This window comes from Phyllopteryx taeniolatus, chromosome 8 (assembly GCF_024500385.1).
Source record: "Phyllopteryx taeniolatus isolate TA_2022b chromosome 8, UOR_Ptae_1.2, whole genome shotgun sequence".
In the NCBI taxonomy this organism is placed as follows: Eukaryota; Metazoa; Chordata; class Actinopteri; order Syngnathiformes; family Syngnathidae; genus Phyllopteryx; species Phyllopteryx taeniolatus.
The window spans coordinates 1,897,020-1,917,287 of NC_084509.1; the positions used below are offsets into that span (position 1 = coordinate 1,897,020).

The window sequence follows — 20,268 nt, forward strand, 5'->3', positions numbered from 1 at the left end:
TTGTTCCCTGTGATTTACTGGCAACCGGTCCAAGCTGTGAGTATTTGTCACATCCAGTGAAAGAGCTGTGTGCACTCCCAAAACAAATGGAAAATAATTGATAGTAATAATTGATGAGCATAATGCTTTGGTGACTCCACATGCACTGGAATTTAATGGTCCTAAACATTGTCCAATATCAAAAATCCACAGTATATTTTTAATATGGATTTAGCAGATACATTTAACCCAATTTTCCAACAGCGATCAAATCTTTTCTCCTTCACACTTTCAGTTGTGTAAATTGGATTCACTTGACATTTAGCCAAAAAATAACAAGTGACATCATCTACTTGTGAAAATCTTGCCTTTCTTTAACTCGATACGGCTCAGATTTGATAGTTAGACTGCATTGAGAGTGTACTATTTATATAGAACTTCTCAAACCTCTCAACCTCTCACACCAGCTCAAGCTCATGTTCCACATCTCTTGAGCCAGCTTCTGTAGACAAGAATTGGACCTCCAAGGTCCCCGATTTTGGGTCCCCAACCAACTCACAATGCGGCTGGTCGCCTTGGCCCCTCTCGGAGGTGGTGAGCCCATGGAAAGGGGGACCCAAGTTGTCTCTTTGGGCTATGCCTGGCCGCCAGGCACTCGCTAAGGAGGCCCAGCTCAAGGTGTGGCTCCAGAGGGGAACCCGGTGAGCCACATCCAGGCATGGGAAAACTGTCATGTGTGTGTGTTCCGGGTTTTGTCTTCCCCCCTGTTTCACACACACCTGCTCCAGTGAGCATCTTCACCACCTGTGCCTCGTTCACCCTAATTACCTATTGTATTTAACCTCGTGTCTCATTCCCTCTCGTTGCCAGTTCGTTGTACCTTGTCGTCGCGTTCCAGCAGTCCTTGTTTCCACGTCCCAGACTCACAGTAAGACTTGACCCTGTTCCGATTATCGACCTTGCCTCTTTGCCTCATGTTTTTGGATACTGTTGCCTTTCTTGGATTGCCTGCCTGTGTACCGACCTATGCCCATCTATTAAACCTCTCTTTTTGGAAACTGTCCATTTGTTTTGGAGTCGTGCATTTTTGGGTCCTATCCTCTGTTCCGGTCATGACAAAAACAGGTTCCAAAAATTGTCTGTGCTTTGTCTGGTCCCTCACCTCTGACCTGTTTTCCCTGGGTGACCCTACCAGGGGCAGAAAGCCCCTAACAATTCAGCTGCTAGGATTATTGGGACACACAAACCCATCCACCACGGTATGGTGAAGGCTCAGGGAGGAGCAAATTCCAATTTCATGCTGCATGTTTTTTTTTTTTTTTTTGTCCTTTCCTTTTTAAAGGAAATTTGTGACAACAAGAGGAAGTTCAGTGGAAGTTTATTTCAGAAGTAATTTGTGATGGTCTTCCCCCCCCCCCCAGAAAATTTATGCCAGATTAAAGTTTAATTATTAGTCTTCCACGACTTTAACACTTCATTTCCCTCTTCCCTTCACTCCATTTTCATATTCTTCAAGCTTCTCTGAAACATTCCATTCATTCTGAAACACTCTTCTATTTGTGGTGTATCATTCTCTTTATTAATCTTGTGTTGTTTTTCCTCATCCAATTATCTCAACCTTTCTTCTCTTGCAGTCTTTTGATCCTCCATCTTTTATCTCAATATTGTCCACTTGTGCTTTCTATCTATTTTCAGGCCCACAGCTAAATCCATGTGCCAGTATACATTTGTATGCCCTCATTTTGCATGAATCTGTGTACTTGAACGTTTCACGTGTGTGGTTGGTGTACTCACATTCAGCGTTTGACCTTTTGCAACCATCCATATCAGAGTTTCTCTTTATTTTGCCACATGACTATATGAGCGTGCGTGTGCACGTGTTTGTGTGTGTGTGTGTGTGTGTGTGCGCACGTGTGTCTGGGGGAGCATGACTAAATGTGAATTAGGAAATGCATGTGTCCTAGTGCGTTCATGCGATTCAATGCTAGTTGTAACATTGTCCATGTGTGCATTTGCATGGTTTCTGCATGCCTTGTGTGACTGCCAACAGGGTACCTGTAGGTGCAGTCCACTCAATTTTGCAGGTTTGCGAGAAGAGCAAGTCACCAGTCGTACAACATTTCATCAACACTCACCTGCATAGACAGAAATATACAACCCCAATTCCAATGAAGTTGGGACGTTGTGTTAAACATAAATAAAAACATAATACAATGATTTGCAAATCATGTTCAACCTATATTTAATTGAATACACTACAAAGAAAAGATATTTAATGTTCAAACTGATAAACTTTATTGTTTTTAGCAAATAATGATTAACTTAGAATTTTATGGCTGCAACACGTTCCAAAAAAGATGGGACAGGTGGAAAAAAAGTTGAGGAGTGCTCATCAAACACCTGTTTGGAACATCCCACATTTGAACAGGCTAATTGGGAACAGGTGGGTGCAATGATTGGGTATAAAAGGAGCTTCCCTGAATTGCTTAGTCCTTCAAAAGCAAAGATGGGGTGAGGTTCACCTCTTTGTGAACAAGTGCATGAGAAAATAGTCAACCAGTTTAAGGACAATGTTCCTCAATGTACAATTTAGAGATTTCATCATCTACAGTCCATAATATCATCAAAAGGTTCAGAGAATCTGGAGAAATCACTGCATGTAAGCGGCAAAGCCAAAAACAAACATTGAATGCCTGTGACCTTCGATCTGTCAGGCGGCACTGCATCAAAAACCGACATCAGTGTTTAAAGGATATCACCACATGGGCTCAGGAACACTTCAGAAAACCAATGTCAGTAAATACAGTTCAGCGCTACATCTGTCAGTGCAACTTGAAACTCTACTATGCAAAGCAAAAGCCATTTATCAACAACACCCAGAAACGCCGCCGGCTCATCTAAGATGGACTGATGCAAAGTGGAAAAGTGTTCTGTGATCCGACGAGTCCACATTTCAAATTGTTTTTGGAAATTGTGGATGTAGTGTCCAGGCCAAAGAGGAAAAGAACCATCCGGTCTGTTATGGATGCAAATTTCAAAAGCCAGCATCTGTGATGGTATGGGGCTGTGTTAATGCCAATGGCATGGGTAACTTACACATCTGTGAAGGCACCATTAATGCTGAAAGGTACATACAGGTTTTGGAGAAACATATGCTGCCATCCAAGAAACGTCTTTTTCATGGACGCTCCTGCTTATTTCAGCAAGACAATGCCAAACCACATTCTGCACGTGTTACAACAGCGTGTCTTCGTAGTAAAAGAGTGTGGGTACTAGACTGGCCTGCCTGCAGTCCCATTGAAAATGTGTGGCGCATTATGAAGCATAAAATACGACAACAGAGACCCCGGACTGTTGAACAGCTGAAGCTGTACATCAAGCAAGAATGGGAAAGAATTCCACCAACAAAGCATCAACAATTAGTGTCCTCAGTTCCCAAACGTTTATTGAATATTGTTTAAAGAAAAGGTGATGTAACACAGTGGTAAACATGACCCTGTCCCAGCTTATCTGGAACGTGTTGCAGCCATAAAATTCTAAGTTAATGATTATTTGCTAAAAACAATCAAGTTTATCAGTTTGGACATTAAATATCTTATCTTTGTAGTGTATTCAATTAAATATAGGTTGAACATAATTTGCAAATCATTGTATTCTGTATTTATTTATGTTTAACACAACGTCCCGACTTCATTGGAATTGGGGTTGTAGAAACACACAAAAATAATAAATAAACCTTCATGATAATGTAGATTATTAACTCATTTACATGCCAAATGAATATATATATAGTTTAGGTAGTTAACTATACTGTAATGGTCTGTATGACAAAGTGTCCATTAAAACTTTTAATTGGGGAAAATGGAATCCACTGGCTGTTAAAGTCAGCTAATTATGTGTCTTCAGCTGTAAAAATAGGTAATTAACTAAAATTAAATAATTAGATACCAAAAAATGGTTTAAAATAAAATTTGAAACTGAACCGTCGTTCTCCTCGACTATTTAACTGTTGTTTTTCTTACACTATCACCCATCCATCCATTTTCTGAGCCGCTTCTCCTCACTAGGGTCGCGGGCGTGCTGGAGCCTATCCCAGCTGTCATCGGGCAGGAGGCGCGGTACACCCTGAACTGGTTGCCAGCCAATCGCAGGGCACATAGGAACAAACAACCATTCGCACTCACAGTCATGCCTACAGGCAATTTAGAGTCTCCAATGAATGCATGTTTTTTTGGGATGTGGGAGGAAACCGGAGTGCCCGGAGAAAACCCACGCAGGCACGGGGAGAACATTCAAACTCCACACAGGCGGGGATTGAACCCCGCACCTCAGAACTGTGAGGCTGACGCTCTAACCAGTCGGCCACCGTGCCGCTACACTATCACACTTGGCCCAAAAAATATGCAAAAACAATTACCGGTAACTTATTTGAACCAAAGTTTTTTGCTCAACAAAAGACATTAACAAGAAAGTATTGGTGACATAATGATAATATGATGCCGCATTCATGCTGCATTGGTTTATTTGTAACATTATCTATTATTGCATTATTTGGCATAAGCTTGTAGAAGGAGTCTCAATATAGCTTTATTTATGGGTTTCGGTTTAAATGACTTAAGTTACTTGTGTCGTGAAAAGCAAATGCTTTTGATTACTACGATAGCTTTTTGCATTTTACAATATAACCTGACCAGGACCCAAAGTTTGGGAAATTTCCCAAGATATTCGGATTTAAATACAGAACTGTAAAAGTCTAACCTTGAAAAAAAACAAGTTGCGGTCCGTAAATTACACATTGTCGGTCATAACCAGAGGGGAAAAGGTCCGAGGCACAGGCTTGATGGGTTGGTAAGAACCAACCGGAACTCAGACAGACACACAGGAAATGGAAAGGATTCCTTAAACAGCACCAGAAGCATAATTAAAATGAATTAATTTCATTATTGCATTGCTGCTTTGTATTACATTACGAAATATATTGGATGGAAAATTAACATCGGCATCCGCTGGCTGAATTGCCATTGCATTGTCTTGTTGGGATACTCCATACTAAAACAACCATGTACTGTATATGTATGTATGCACGTTTTAAAAAGGTGATACACTGAGGAAGTTGTGAGAGAGTCTCAGTGGCGAGCAAAGCTTCGAAGCTACACAGAGCACAGAGATGTATTTTATGGCCCCCTCCAAAACAATCGGTGACGACAGGTGGGGCAGGGGCCACAGGGGAATTTGGGGGCATTGTGATTGATGCCCGTTCTAACCATTTTGGATGCCCCCCCCCTCCCCCCATCAGGTGAATGCCCAGGGCTATGACCCTACCCCCACTCCCACACCCTTGCACGCCACTGGAGTATGTGTAGGCAGCAATCTCTTGAAAACATTGTCAAGTGTATTTTGGGAACACTTCAGCAAATATTTCCTCCTCACATTTTGGATGAATTGTACTGAGGAGCCACTTTAATGACGCCTATACATACTATGCAACAACAGAGAAGTTTGTTCTCTCTCCCCTCATTTGAGTGTTCACACAATTTGTTCTTGACAAATCACTTGGCCAGAACTCTTTTGCTATTGTGTGATTGGTCAGAATTTTGAAGTGGGCGTGATTAATGCGGAAAATGTTGTCATTCATTTGTTTCAGCCCACCTTTGTACAGCAATGGCTAGATTTGAGGAGGCAGTGAAGAGGTATGAAAAGGAATAAAACTTAAATCTTACAAGGCATATAAAGATAAATTCAGATAATTTGTGAAAAGTAGCCCAAATGTTGTACACAGAGGAGAGCGTTTGCAGTGAAAGATGGTGATAGCTTCGTAACAGATTCGCGTGGGCCAAATGGTGTGTAAAGATAAAGAACAGCGGAGGAAATCAATACCTTGTTGTAGTGTCTCTACGCTCATATTAAACACTGTGAAACGACCAACAACATGACCGTTTCCCAAGCTGAGGCAAGCAAAAGTGCCTCCTAGATAAGTACTAAGTGAGAGAGGGAGAGAAACTGAGAAAATGTGCCTACAATGATTGTCACTCTATAATATTGAGTACTAAATAAAAATAATAATAGTAATAATAATAATAAAGAAGAAGAAGAAGAAGACTATGTGATGTGCTGCACTCTTATTGGCCAATGAGGCGAGTGAGAATCTCAACAATTAAGTGTGATTTTCTTTTTCTATAGCTTTTTTTTAGTGGTTCAGCGGTAAAGTGTAACGATAACCATAAAACGACAAATGGAAGTTAGTGGTTAGTCAGTAGTTAGTGGACAACAGTACACTGACTGCTCGACAGTAAATCACAGGGCACATATTGTAGGAAGGGCTTGCCGATGTTTTTGAAACTGAGAGCTACTTCTTGTCGAAACTAAATTATACAAAAGGTTACCAGTTGGATCAAGCGTTTTGAAATAATAATAAAAAGAATATTCAAATTATTTTGTGTGTAAAACATCTCAGCGTCGTTGCACCTGCTTGCTTGTTTCCAAGAACGCTGTTTTGGTCTTGCGCTACGATACTGACCCTTGTACTCAACAATTTTTTTTTTTTTTGGAAGTAGGCCTAGTGTCAATTCCCAAAGGTACACCAGTGTGATTTAAGGAGAATATCAATAAAAACAGATTAGATGCAGCTCACTGGTAAGTGGCACCATTTTTTTAAACAGCGACACAAAAACAATTTGAGGCATCTCACTGATGAGCGATTTTTAGAACAGGCCTGGAGGCGACTCATGTGGTCCTTGGTTGCCAAATTCTGCCTGTGGGCACCATGTTGATGATTCCTGCTATTTAGAAACAACCATTTACCGGTCCGCTCACATTCTCACCTACAGGCAATTAAGAATCTTCAATGAACATAACATGCAGGTTTTTGGGATCTGGGAGGAAACTGGAAAACCAAGCACAGGCAGAACATACAAATTCAAACCCAGAACTTGTGACTGTGAGGCAGATGACTAGACTGGAAGGTAAGTGGCCAACATTTATCACATGATATGATCCTGGGAACAAGAGCTGGGTTTAGACCATTCTGAGACAGGTTAGTTTTACCCTACTGATGATGTATTGTTGCAATATTAATCTGCCACAGGTCTTCAAATGGTGAGTAGTTTACTTGATGTACATTTTATTTTACAGTGGTTAACTTGTCTTTTATACTTGTATGGCAGTTAGGAATGCTAAAATGTCAAAGGCAAGATCCCACATAGAATTAACAATGCTTTTATAGGTTTTGCATTTTTTGTTTTTGTTTTGTTTTGGTTTGCTGCCTCTTACTCGAAATATAAAGCTCCATAAGACAACCTCTCTAAACAAACAACTACATTTTTTCTTTTCTTTATTTTGTTGGTCGGAACTTCATCCACCCCCTTACCCCCCACCCCCCTCCACAAAGGCACACAGTTATTGACCTTCCCATCTTGCTTGCTCATGCTGAAAACCACCATAACTCAAGAGGTAACAATGAAAAAAGCCAATTTAAGCTGGAGTCTTACATGGGCTATAGAAGAAAGATATAGATGTATTGCTCTAGTCTAGGGATCTATTAATTTTGCTAGCAAAATTTTATCTTACACTAACTAATAAGTAGTTTCTAATTTCGATAGTAACCTTGAAAGAAGACACATCTTGTGGTCACGGACAAAAAAGGGTTGCAGTCGTCTAACCCTGTCATGACCAATACAAAAATCAGTAAACAAAAAATACTGAAAACCTGGACAGAAACACACTTTACAACAATAACTAAGCTAAGCAAAGCAACTTCTAATGCATGCCACAATCATACTGTAGGTCATAGGTGTCAAACTCGAAGCTGGGGCCAGATCCGGCCCATTCCATTATTTTATGTGGCCTGTGAAAGCAAATCATGTGCGTCAACTTCATGGTTCTTGCTAAAATACCAAAACTGCAAATTGTCTTCACTTTTAATAACATTGAGCTATTGCGCACATTTTTTGTAACAATCCCCCTTTCAAAATAAACTGAATAATAGTGAAACAAACAACCTTTTTTGCTTCTGATTTCAAAGCTAGTAATCCATCAATTTTTTTTGTGTAGAGTATGTGTAAATGTGTAATAAAGTGAGGTCATCATACACTTATATGGGTTCACAGTCATAACTGCCCTCTGAGGAAAGCAATAACTACGATGTGGCCTGCAGCAAAAATAGGTTTGACAACCCTGCTGTAGGTAAATGGACAGGTACATACTTGCATTCTAAATAAATATTATAGTGACTTTTCGGTGGTTCAGCATTATACGTATGATGATTACATCTTGCTCAGAGTATCACTGTCGCAGCCTCTCCATTGTGATTTTTCCATACACCGACTTGCAGTACACCTGTGTGAGATAGCAGAGATGATCAGATCGTCTATACACCCTGGGTCAATTTTGGAAATACTGTTTGGTTGGGCACTTAGCAAAGGAGTTTTTTTCTTGGCATGTTTGGTTATATATATATATATATATATATATATATATATATATATATATATATATATATATGTATATATTCTCCATTGTGATTTTTCCATACATCAACTTGCAGTACACCTGTGTGAGATTGTAGAGAGAGGTAGAGAGAGAGAGAGCGAGTTGAAGGAGATGAAGCTCTTTTCTCACACTTGAAGCGACGTCCAGATAGTGTAGTACAGATAGCAATCAAAGGAGAATTTGAAGGAAAGGACACAGGGAAAACAGGCTGGATTGATAACATCAGGAGGTGGACAGATGGTGTGAGAGCATGCATGAAAGAGAATGCCGACAATACTTTGAGAACTATGGACTATGTGTCCACAAAGTGTTTAAATACACACTCGTGTAGCTGATATGCAGTATTTTATGCACATGCTCATGATGATGATGATGAATGGAAGGCTAACCATGCTTCAAAAAAATAACTGTTTAGGGTTGGGTTTGATGTGTTGCAGCAGGCTACCTCAGTAATTTTAAGAATTGCAAAGCAATCGCCACCCACCTTGCTCTTAAATAGATAAACAAGAAACAACAGTGTATTAAAATTGCTGTGTTCTGTGAAAATACACAAATGGTTGCAGCTACTTCTTCTCAATTATTGCTGTGGCAGCATCAAATAGCTACATTCAGGTTTGGCATCTGAACTGTATGAATTGTTCTCAATTTTTTATAAGTATTCATGTGGATGGGGATAATTTCGGAAAATACAGAGAAAGAAAAAAAAAAAGTGAGGTCCTCAGTCTAGTCTTTGTATGGTCATCACAGATAATCCATTCTTATTTAAGGCATACACTCCGGACAAACTGCTATGTCCGACCATTCATAAAATCGCAAGTCTTGGCCCATTTCCATTGTTCTGACCGCAACCAAAGCTATAGCAGCCGTAATGTTAGTTCTTCAACTATTAATGGACTCGCTGTGCTATTACCCTCGGCAATTGCCTCATTTCCTTACTTCCTTACGTGGGTCCTATTGATAATCTCACAAATGACTTTAATGTGACTGTTTGACTCTGCGTAATGCTCTCAACAACTTAACACCTTCAAGACTTAAAACGCGTCAAAATAAATTTGCTCCTTGGCTCAAAGATGAAACCAGAGAACTAAAACAAGAGAGCTACTGCCTCAGCAGAAATGTTTCAATCCCGATTTAAGTCTTATTTCCACTGTTTGGTATTTAGTTAAACTACTGTACATGTAGGCCTGTTTTACTGCTGCTTGTCCTAGCTCCTCTCCCCTCTTCTACTGCTCGGAGAGGGCCAGGTGACGTTGACCGAATCTGAGGCTGCTGCTGTTTGGCTTCTGCACTGACCAACTGGGATGAGATCTGAAGTGGACCTCTTCCCCCGGAGTCATTGCCATGGAGAATTCTGCTCTGACCGACCGGGTCAGGTCCTGAGGCAGAACCACCGAAGGCGTGTACCCATGCGGCTCCTTTCTCCTGAAATGGACTCTTATGCCATCCTAATGAACATTGTTCAGCATCTTGCTCTCGTAATGAACAATGTACAGCACCAGACTATGTGATAAATGTTGCGGTCCCTTCAAGGTTTCTTTTTTCCACAAATGGGGTTTTGAGTTTTTCCTTGCTCGATCGGGGTGTTTCGATTAGGGGATGTCGTCAATTATTGCCAACTGTGGGCCTGTGAAGCCCTCTGAGACTCTTTTGTGATTAAGGGCTACACAAATAAACTTCACTTGACCAACCTTATAAATCTGAGCCGAATTTTGGTGTCTGGGTGGAAAACTATTTACGTAGGTTTGGCATAGAACTGTGTGTTACATTGACTATGATTATATTCATGTTTTGTTGCCTGGCTTCAACTGCTGATGAAACTCTCTGGCTTAACAAAACCCTTAGTGATCACACAAATGACCCACTAATGATGATGGATATTGCACTCATACATGATGGCTTTAAATAAACATTTCTGCTGATAAAGCATGTTTCAAGTTTAGAATTCATCAATAACAGAACCTCATGCATGAAAGAGACAACACATGTTCTAAATTTACTCAGTGCAGTGATGATAGTCCGCATCCTACCTGTACTGTATAATACTACTGATGCCTAATGGTTGAAAAAACTGGAGCCTGGATTAGTTGTATTTACGTAGTTCACATTTTTAGTCCCAAAAACACTTAATATCTATCTCAATTCAATGACCATTGCTTTCTCATTAACTTAGTCATTGTAATATCTCCTCATTATCTTTTTACTGACCATTACTCTGATGACCGAGATCTCAAGCAACTACTTTCTGTTGCAGTCCGGGGTGCTTAAAGGACACAAATACCTGACAGCCATCCTTTATTTATCACTGGCCCAGGTTAACTTAAATGCAAGGCCGGAACAAGGAACAAGGAGGCCTTTTGAACCCCAGAATCATGGACAAGTTTAAATACTAATACAAAAATGCACATCTCTCTGCAGGCTGGAGCAGCGGTAAACTCAAAAGAAAAAAAAAACATTTCAGTTTCATGTTTTTACGGAGCCCCCCTGGTGCCAAGGTATGAGAAAAATATAATTAATTGATAATCTGTTCCCTCAGTTTAGTAAACTGTACCCTCAGTTTAGTAAACTGTACCTTCAGTTTAGTAAACTGTACCCTCAGTTTATTAATCCGTACCCTCAGTTTAGTAAACTGTACCCTCAGTTTAGTAATCCGTACCCTCAGTTTAGTAAACTGTACCCTCAGTTTAGTAATCCGTACCCTCAATTTAGTACTGTGTTTAGGAAACACGCAGGCTAATTGTAGCCAGTCCTGCTAGTACTGCTATATAATGATCAACCCCCTCGAACTACAGCAATATTGCCTTTCAGTTGAAAAAATGGGATGTAGTATATATCACGACATGACAATTTTTCCACAGAATTCACACGAGTAAGAATATAACATACAAATAGAATTAACTTCACTTGACAGATATACGTAGGTATACGGAGCCCCAGACATTTGCTAAACTGAGGGTACGGATTACTAAATTGAGGGTACAGTTTACTAAACTGAGGGTACAGATTACTAAACTGAGGGTACAGTTTACTAAACTGAGGGTACGGATTACTAAACTGAGGGTACAGTTTACTAAACTGAGGGTACAGATTACTAAACTGAGGGTACAGATTACTAAACTGAGGGTACGGATTACTAAACTGAGGGTACAGTTTACTAAACTGAGGGTACAGATTACTAAACTGAGGGTACGGATTACTAAACTGAGGGTACAGTTTACTAAACTGAGGGTACAGTTTACTAAACTGAGGGAACAGATTATCAATGAATTTTATTTTTCTCATACCTTGGCACCAGGGGGGCTCCGTACGTTTTGGATGGCTTACATTTATTTACAAACATTTAAAGGGCAAGGACCCATAATTGGTAAGAGATTCCTGCATGGATTCATTTTATGAAATTAGGCTCAGGCCCAACCTGTCAATATTCATTAGCTCATATGGCTCACAAACCCATTAGTTCTGCAACCCGACCCAAATAAGTACAAACACGATTAGCATTCCGACCTGCAGGTGAAGTTGATTCAATAAAACAATAGTTGTTTCTGCTTGGATTTTAAGATCTAAAAATATATAGTTACTCTTCAGATTCACTTATGATCAATGCGGCAGCTGACAGAGAATTGTGTTTGCTCTCCGCATGCATTTGTGTTCTTGCATGTGTTCTTGCATGGCTGGGCTGCTGGTGATCATACGTAGCAGTAGCAGAGTTTCAGTATTAATATTAATATCGCTCTGCTTCATTTTATTATTATACTATCAATGTAAACTGTAATCTGATGCAAATCCCACCTGCATGTACTTATTCCTCCCAGACAAAAAAATAATGCAATAAAATGAAACATCAGACTTCTCACTGTAAGGCAGTAGAACCATGTCCTTTCTTCCACCCAGTCAGTGATGGAAATGATAATGAAAAGGGTTTAGAATGTGTACATTATTAGGGTAATATATTATCATAGTTTTTAAGAGTAGTATGAGTACATTGCACTGGTATGGTATAATTATTATAGATATGAAGATGTACAACATACAGAATTGTTTATTATTTGTTTGTAAAACAATTTTTTTCTGGTGTAAAAAAACATGAACGCTAAAGAAAAACAATGTCTTAAATGCCATCCTGTACTCAAATTACTGACTATTTGACAGGGAAATATGTTAGTATTGACAAAAATATACATCATCCTTTCATTTTCTGTTTCACTTATCCTGTTCTCAGCCACAGTGGGAAAATTTGAAACCTTTCCCAGCTGACTGAGCCTGAGAGGCTACATGCCAGAGGGGTAAGTAAGGTGTATGTTAATGGAGCAAGCCGCATTGACTCTATGAATGTTCACTTCGGGCATAGCAATGTCCCGCTTCCGCGAGTACTGTTTGAAATGCACAGGAGAAAAAAATCCCAGCTCTACTTTTATGCTTCTGATGCGCTAATTTGCTTGGAATGCAGTGTAAAAGTGTTGGGACAGACGAACACTGACACCCACATTCAAAACTACATTCATATTACCAATGTTGGGAAAGTTCATTTTCTACACAAACTAGTTCCAAACTTTTAAAAAGTTCCAAACTTTTAAAAATGAACTAGTTCAGTTCATAGTTAAATAGTTTAATTGAACATTTTGAACTAAGATCACTGTTCCAAAAATGAAATAGTTCATAGTGTTTTGTTTTCGCAATATGTTGCTGCGAGCTATTGCTCGCAAAATACTGGCATTTCATTTCCCCATTGTTGCCACCCATTCAGTCCACACGAGTAGCTTTCACCCTACAATCTAAAAAACATGTGGAAAATGTTGTTTGAGTGGTCTTTTTTTAAAGAAGGAATTAAAAAAAAAAAAGAAGCAGAACAGGACTGTAGTCCTTAATCTGCAAACACAATCTGGCAACTCAATATGACAGGATTGATGTTGAAAGTCACATTCAGTCTCGAAAGGAAAAAAGAAACATACTCGACAGGAAATTTTTATTCTACTTATCCATCCAACCATCCATCCATTTTCTGAGCCGCTTCTCCTCACTAGGGTCGCGGGCGTGCTGGAGCCTATCCCAGCTGTCATCGGGCAGGAGGCGGGGTACACCCTGAACTGGTTGCCAGGGCACATATAAACAAACAACCATTCACACTCACATTCATACTTACGGGCAATTTAGAGACTTCAATCAACCTACCATGCATGTTTTTGGGATGTGGGAGGAAACCGGCGTGCCCGGAGAAAACCCACGTGAGCACGGGGAGAACATGCAAACTCTACACAGGCGGGGGCGGGGATTGAACCCCAGTCCCCAGAACTGTGAGGCAGACGCTCTAACCAGTCGTCCACCGTGCCGCCTAGTCTACTTATTTCAACTAAAAATTAACTTGAACCAAGTGAAATTTGTTACCCCAAAAAATTTTTTGGGGTGATGAGTCTTATTTTAAGTGTAATAAGATTAATTGAGACTTTTGACTAGAAATAAGACAAATATTCTTGGTAAGATTTTGAGTTTTTGAAGTGTAATGTTGATTGTGCATTTTAGTTTCATCTTAAAATTTCACTCTAAAACCCAATATCCTTTAACTTTTTATGAGTAGTGTCAATCCACAGTTCCTCGTGTACCATTGCACAATGGTTGAAAGAAGAACTAAAATACTGGTGGTGTTGTAATTCTAGTGAGTCTACTAGTCCACTTGTAGATGTTTGTGGACTGTGTCACATACATGTCTTGAAAACAACGCGATGAAAGCATTTCTTCTGTGTCAGACATAATGTGTGAAATGGATTACACACTAACACTCCAAACGCGTTTGTCCTTAATAGAAAATGGCTGATGGATTGTGGTAGTGGTCCTGACTCATTGTGGCGGTTAACAAAGTTGTTAGTGCTCAGACTCGGGGTATTTTTTCCTCAGTCGTTATTCGTGACGACGGAAACGAGCGATGATGGAATGAATTCATACCTTGTATTATTCCAAAATTATAGTCCAACAAATGAGAAGTCCAATATGATTATTTGAAAACTATATACTGAACCGGTAAGAGAGGACGCAGGCACATTTTGACTTTTGACTGGCACGTTGTAGCTACTGTGTCTCTGTAAAGAAAATGTTTTCTTTTTATTTTAAAATGGCTTACTTTTACGAAGATCCATTGCCGTAGCTTAGTCACAGGTAGAATCTTGGGTCTGTTTTGCGCTCGTCGCCGGTGCCATAAATCCTCGCAGACCAAGCTGCTGCCTTTCCAGCTAGCCGGGTAGCTATTTAGCCTGCTGGCTACCTAGCCGCTGTAGCTTCACAGCACGCTGTGTCCGATCAACATACTCCCATTAAATCTGCCGCCACGATCTCCTTCGCCAGCGTTTAGCGATGTCCCCGTTTCCATTTCCACTGTATCCATGCAGCTCAATGGACAGCTAGCCTCCTTCAGCCGTGACTCGGTGAATCCACAATGTGTACATACGCAGAAGTGATGTGGAGTAAGTCTAAATGGCGGGGGAAAGTAAAAGGTGCTTGACGGACTAAAAAAAGTAGACTGACTTGCTTCATTCCAATGTGAAAATTCTGACAGCGTTTGTTTTTTTGTTTTTTTTTATCTCGAGAATTGGCTCGATTTTCTCATCGACTCGTTCGTACCTCTAACAATTGTGTATCTTAAAGTCTTGCTCACCTATAACCTGAACAATTTTTCCATTTTCATTTTCCATACCACTTACCCTCAGTAGGGTCTCGGGCATGTTGGAGTCTCTCCCAGCTGACTCTTAAATATTAAAATCAAATCCATTCCTTGGCCTGTTTTTCATTTCATATTTTTACGACAGTGTCTTCGATTGATTGGAGTCGAAGGGAAATGTTTACTACATCACCAACTAGCTCCTGCATCTTTTAAAACCAAATAGCAAGCAGCAGTTTTTGGGCCATCGATTGTCTAAAACTCCTGGTTAGTGTGGTCGGTTAGGTCCAACCACAATCTCTCTAAGAGTTATTAAAGACAATTGTATTTTTGCAGATCAAGGTAACAACACTGATTAAATACTCATCACTATCTTTTGAATGAACCAATCTGTTTGTCTCCGCAGCCATTTTGCTTTCATTTCATATTCAAGTCAGTACATGCAGTTACATTGGTCCTCACTACATCAGTCTGGTCACACATACTGTATGACGAAGCTGCACTCAATGACGTGAACTGGGAACCCCATGGTGATAGGCAGCACTATAGATTTGTTTTTTCCTTCCTTATGATGGAGGAGAAACTGACAAAAATTAAAAACAGGCTCAGGTTTTGATAGCACCTTAGCTCATTTATAAACCAATCTAAATTTCTTTTGATATTTAATTTAATTGTCATCGAGGAAGGGAGTTTTTTGGCATCTGAATTTACGAGAGAACATGGCTGTCATTACATTAAATTGAAGAATGTTCAACATGGTGGTAGCCTGGCAAACACATCCAGTGGTGTTAAAAGGCTAATTGGTCATTAGAGAACACTTGTGCAATGTCAATGCTAGAAACTGTTGTGTTAATTAAAGAACAAATAAACATGGCCTTCCTTGGACCAGATGCGTGTCTGGAGTGTCGGCATTTATGGTGATAATTAGAGTCTTAAAATAAACCGAAAATCCATGCATCTGACGAAATCACATCTGAGACAGGCTAACGTGCATGTTCTTTTGCATCTGTTTCTTTTGTTAGCCTTTTTCTTTGCTACTGAGTTTGGTGGAAACCAGCATTTGCTGTTCTTTGAGAGCAAAATGGAATTCTTGGCAAACACTCGCGTGGAATGATATGGACATGTTTGCATTGTTTGGACTAATTAGTACGAATAAATGCTCACTTGATAAGCACGATCGTTTGTCACGGTATTGACTGATTGCATAATAATTTCCAGACGTTCATTTAGAATTTTTACCCAATGTAAGTGATTCATCTACACTGCAAAATTATTACATCTTAACAAGATTTATAGTCTTAGATCTAGCCAAATTATCATCTCCATCTTGTTTTGAGTGTTGAATAAAAGTTAACAGATTACTGTGTAAGGTTATTACACTTATTTCAAGCAAATATAACATTTTGTTCTTATTTAGTCTATATATCTAAAAGTTGGTCATTTTATACTTATATCAAGCAAAAAGGAGTTTTCATATAGTATTTAGAACAATATCCTTTGTTAAATTAAGAAGATTTCTAACACATTCACTTTTTCCACTTAAAGGTCCCATGTTTTGGCTATTTAGATCCCCTTTGAGTGACTCTCTAACAGGGACTTAGTATAAAAGTGTAAGTTTCATTAAAAAAAAACCACCTTGGTTTTGACATATGAGTGTCCAGAAAACACCCCTCTGACATTGAAAAAATACATCTTCTTAATACTAGATAAATACATTTGTTTTTAGTGTAAATTTACAAGAAATAAGTGAAATTATCTGCCAGTGCACCAAGTGAATTTTACTTAGATTTCTTGAAGTAAGAAAACTATCTCAAGCTACATACAACTTAAAATTAGCTTGATACACTTACTCTAAAACATTAAATCAAGGAAATTAAATCTTTACATAAGCCTAAAACACTTATTATACGCAATAAAACAAGCCAACTAAATCTTAAAATAAGCTTAAAAGACTCATTCTAAACAAGATCAAAAATGTCAATTAAATCTTAAAATTAACTGAAACCAAGCAGCAACTTGTTTCAGTAAAACATTTCACATAACTTGTAGGACACTTGAATTATATACTGTTATTCAGTTTGCCTTTATATGTCAACAGGAACTTGAACAAGGTATGTTAACCTGGATTTAGTCAGAGAAATGGAAATCCCAAGTTAGCAGCTCATCAGGACAGCAAATGACCAAAGCCAGTAAACTGCCGAGGATGATCTGGGCTGCTCTGGTAGGAGCTCCTCCAGGTTGCGGAGAATGCAGAGTTGGCCAAGGGATTAGGACAAGGGATTTCCGACTGTCTTTCTGGCTGTGTTTGTTTAGTATTTTATGTCCACAAATAAAACACTGCAGTGTACAATTTGTTCATTCATTTCTTTTCAAAAACTGGTCATGCAAACACATTAACAGATAGCAAATACTTTACACTGCTGTATTTAAAAAGCCCATAAGAGGTGGCTGAAAAGATCTACCAAAAGTAGTGTGGACTTTGGAAACAAAAAGGTTAAGAAAACAAGGAAGCTTCCCCAGTGAAGTGGGAAGACATTCCCATTCAGTTCACACAAACTATCCAACAAACATGTTAAGACCGAACTTAATTTTGCTTAGGTGGCAGTTATTGCATCTCCACCTGCCCTTTATAGTCTTTCAAATGAATGCTCAGCTGTTAATATGGTTCTGCTTGCTTCATTATTGTATATTAACTGCTAGGTGGTCAGCCTGTCATTGTCACTTAAAAGTTTCATCAGTAGTCAAAGGTGTCCTTGGATATGTGTAAATTGTTCATCCACTGGGTTGAAACCACTGCTTTCCACCGCTGCGGGGATCACGCCCTGATAGATAGTAATCGCGTATTTAAACCACAAAAGGGTAGCAGAATAAGTTCAACTGATTTCCATCACACTCGCATTGTTTCAAGAACAATTTCATATGACATGCTGAAAAAGCAAACTAAGTTCCCTCCATTCTGGCGTATTTTGTCGCACACAGGATGATGCTTGCTTGTTCGTCGCCATTTATGATGCCATTGTGGTTGTTTGGCCTTCATTATTTTTCTTACCACCACTTATTGGACTGGAGGGGTACTGCAGTTTCTTTTACCACTACAGCATACTGTATTGTAGTGCTATATACAGTAAATACAGTTGAGATGAAAGTGGAGCCATGCAAATCTAAGTAAACATTCTAGTCTGGGAGTGAACTTTGACAAGTTTAACGCTGCCATTGTTGTGACTATGCAAAGCTTTAACTGCCAGCTGGAAATTAACGTACCACCTAACCCCAAACGCGGAAGTGCTGTGTGCATACGAGCACACTGCGTGACAGTTGAGTCTGGTTTGGCCACGTCGCCCCATGTACGGCAGCTTTATTTAAGAATGTTTTTTTTCTGCGTGTGGCACTTAGAGAGAGCACGAGTGAGCGAGCACGCGCCCAACTTTTTTTGTCAATGTTTTGATCAGAGGCTGCTCCAAAAAAAATAAATCAGTTTTTTCTAACAGCTACAGTGAGTCTGTTATTTGTAGATAAAAAAAAGATGTGAAGGTTTAAGGGCACAGAGCACCAAAACAGTGAAGACAAAAACCGCGGTTAAACTAAAACAATCGGTCCAATACCCACGATGTACAATGAGTCAGTGACTCACAATGTATTTCTGTTCGGTCACAGTGTATAGAAAATGTTGAAGGAGCATAAAACTGCTGTCAATCAGAACAGGCATGTAATTTCTATGACCTTTTCCCTTATAGTTCACCATTAACTGTGAACATTACCACTTGAAACATATTTTTGTAAATGTGAAATTGCTTAAAATTGTAACATTGCATATAGATGGATTTTGGTTATGCATACTAGGACACTGTTATTGCTAGGTGTGGCACTCTCTCATCAACTCACTAATTGTTTCAATTATCATTCAGAGGGCTTCGATCCTGCTTCTGAGAGTCCACTTTGGGCAGTTATAAAAATTACAAAATTAACATAAGAAATTGGTAACTTTTCGCTTCCCTCCTGTTTCGGCCTGCATGATGATGCCATCTGATAGGAGATCAGACTTAACATATTTATTGATTTGTATTTACAGGATGAAAAGCATCCCTTATCCACAGCTGAGCAGTCTCCTTGCGACGTGGAGATGCTTATTTTTTTCATGTAGGATGCAAATGTCATGCATGGCTTAATGTCAAAGGTGAACGTGAATATTTAAGGCCTACATGTTGTAAAATGTGTCATCTTTTTTTTTTTTCTACCCCAGCTAGAGCAAACGTGGCTTTGCGACCGTGTACTGTTCTTGAATAAAACATATATTTATTGACTTGTACATCCACTCTGTCGCTTGTTGTGCATATGTGTTCCTTCATATAACAACATAATGACCAGTGTTCAAATTCCTTTCAGGGATGATTTCATTGGCAGAAGTTTTGCTATGAAGACTGCAGAAGAGAGGAGATGAAAGTATGTGTGTGGGGTGAAAGGAAGGAGTGCGAGAGGAAGCAAGAAATTGAAAGATGGGAGAGGACTAGCATAACAGGAAGTTAAGGAAGGGGTGAAACCACACAGGAAGGATAACTGCGGAAACATTGGAAACATGCACATTGAAAGACTGATGAGATGGCGAAAGTTTACTTCAAATCCAAATGATCTGTTATCTAATACTTTTTACACAACCAAATTTCACAATTTCACAATGTTAGCTAATAAAACTAAATAATCAGCGGGTATATATTCCTCCTCTCTCTCACCTGCGGAAGAGAATATAACAACACAATGCTATGCTGTTCCTCCTCCAGGCTTGCTCCGGATTTGTGCCTCCCCAACATACATTCCTCTTAATTTTTTTCCTGTACTCCCACCATCAATCTCTTAAATTCTCCATCTTATTGCATCCATTCTGAACCCCACCACCCCTCACCATTCACTCACCCAGTATGCTTGCACTAACCACTCTGTCTTATCACAAGGCTCTTCTCCTTTTTAATCCATTTTGCAACACCATGCCTGACCTCAACTTTTACTTGACAAACTAAGCCTTTTTATCTACCAAATGCAAATATCAGTGAGCCATTTACCCACATGCAGATGCACACGCACGCGCACACACACACAATACACAATCACATCCAGTGAAGCAGCTGTCAAAAATAACATCTTCCGACAGAAAATTCTCACTTACA

The 20,268-nt window shown here is 39.5% G+C and overlaps 2 long non-coding RNA genes across 2 annotated transcripts in view; one reads left to right on the forward strand and one right to left on the reverse strand.

The window, feature by feature from the left end:
- The window catches only part of LOC133482571 (uncharacterized), a 102,698-nt gene extending 95,757 nt beyond the window's left edge, over positions 1-6,941 (forward strand). Inside the window, exon 3 of the long non-coding RNA XR_009789837.1 lies at positions 6,807-6,941. This is a non-coding gene — a long non-coding RNA (uncharacterized LOC133482571). The remainder of the gene's footprint in view (positions 1-6,806) is intronic.
- The window catches only part of LOC133482573 (uncharacterized), a 65,260-nt gene that overhangs the window by 38,478 nt on the left and 6,514 nt on the right, over positions 1-20,268 (reverse strand). The window lies entirely within an intron of this gene.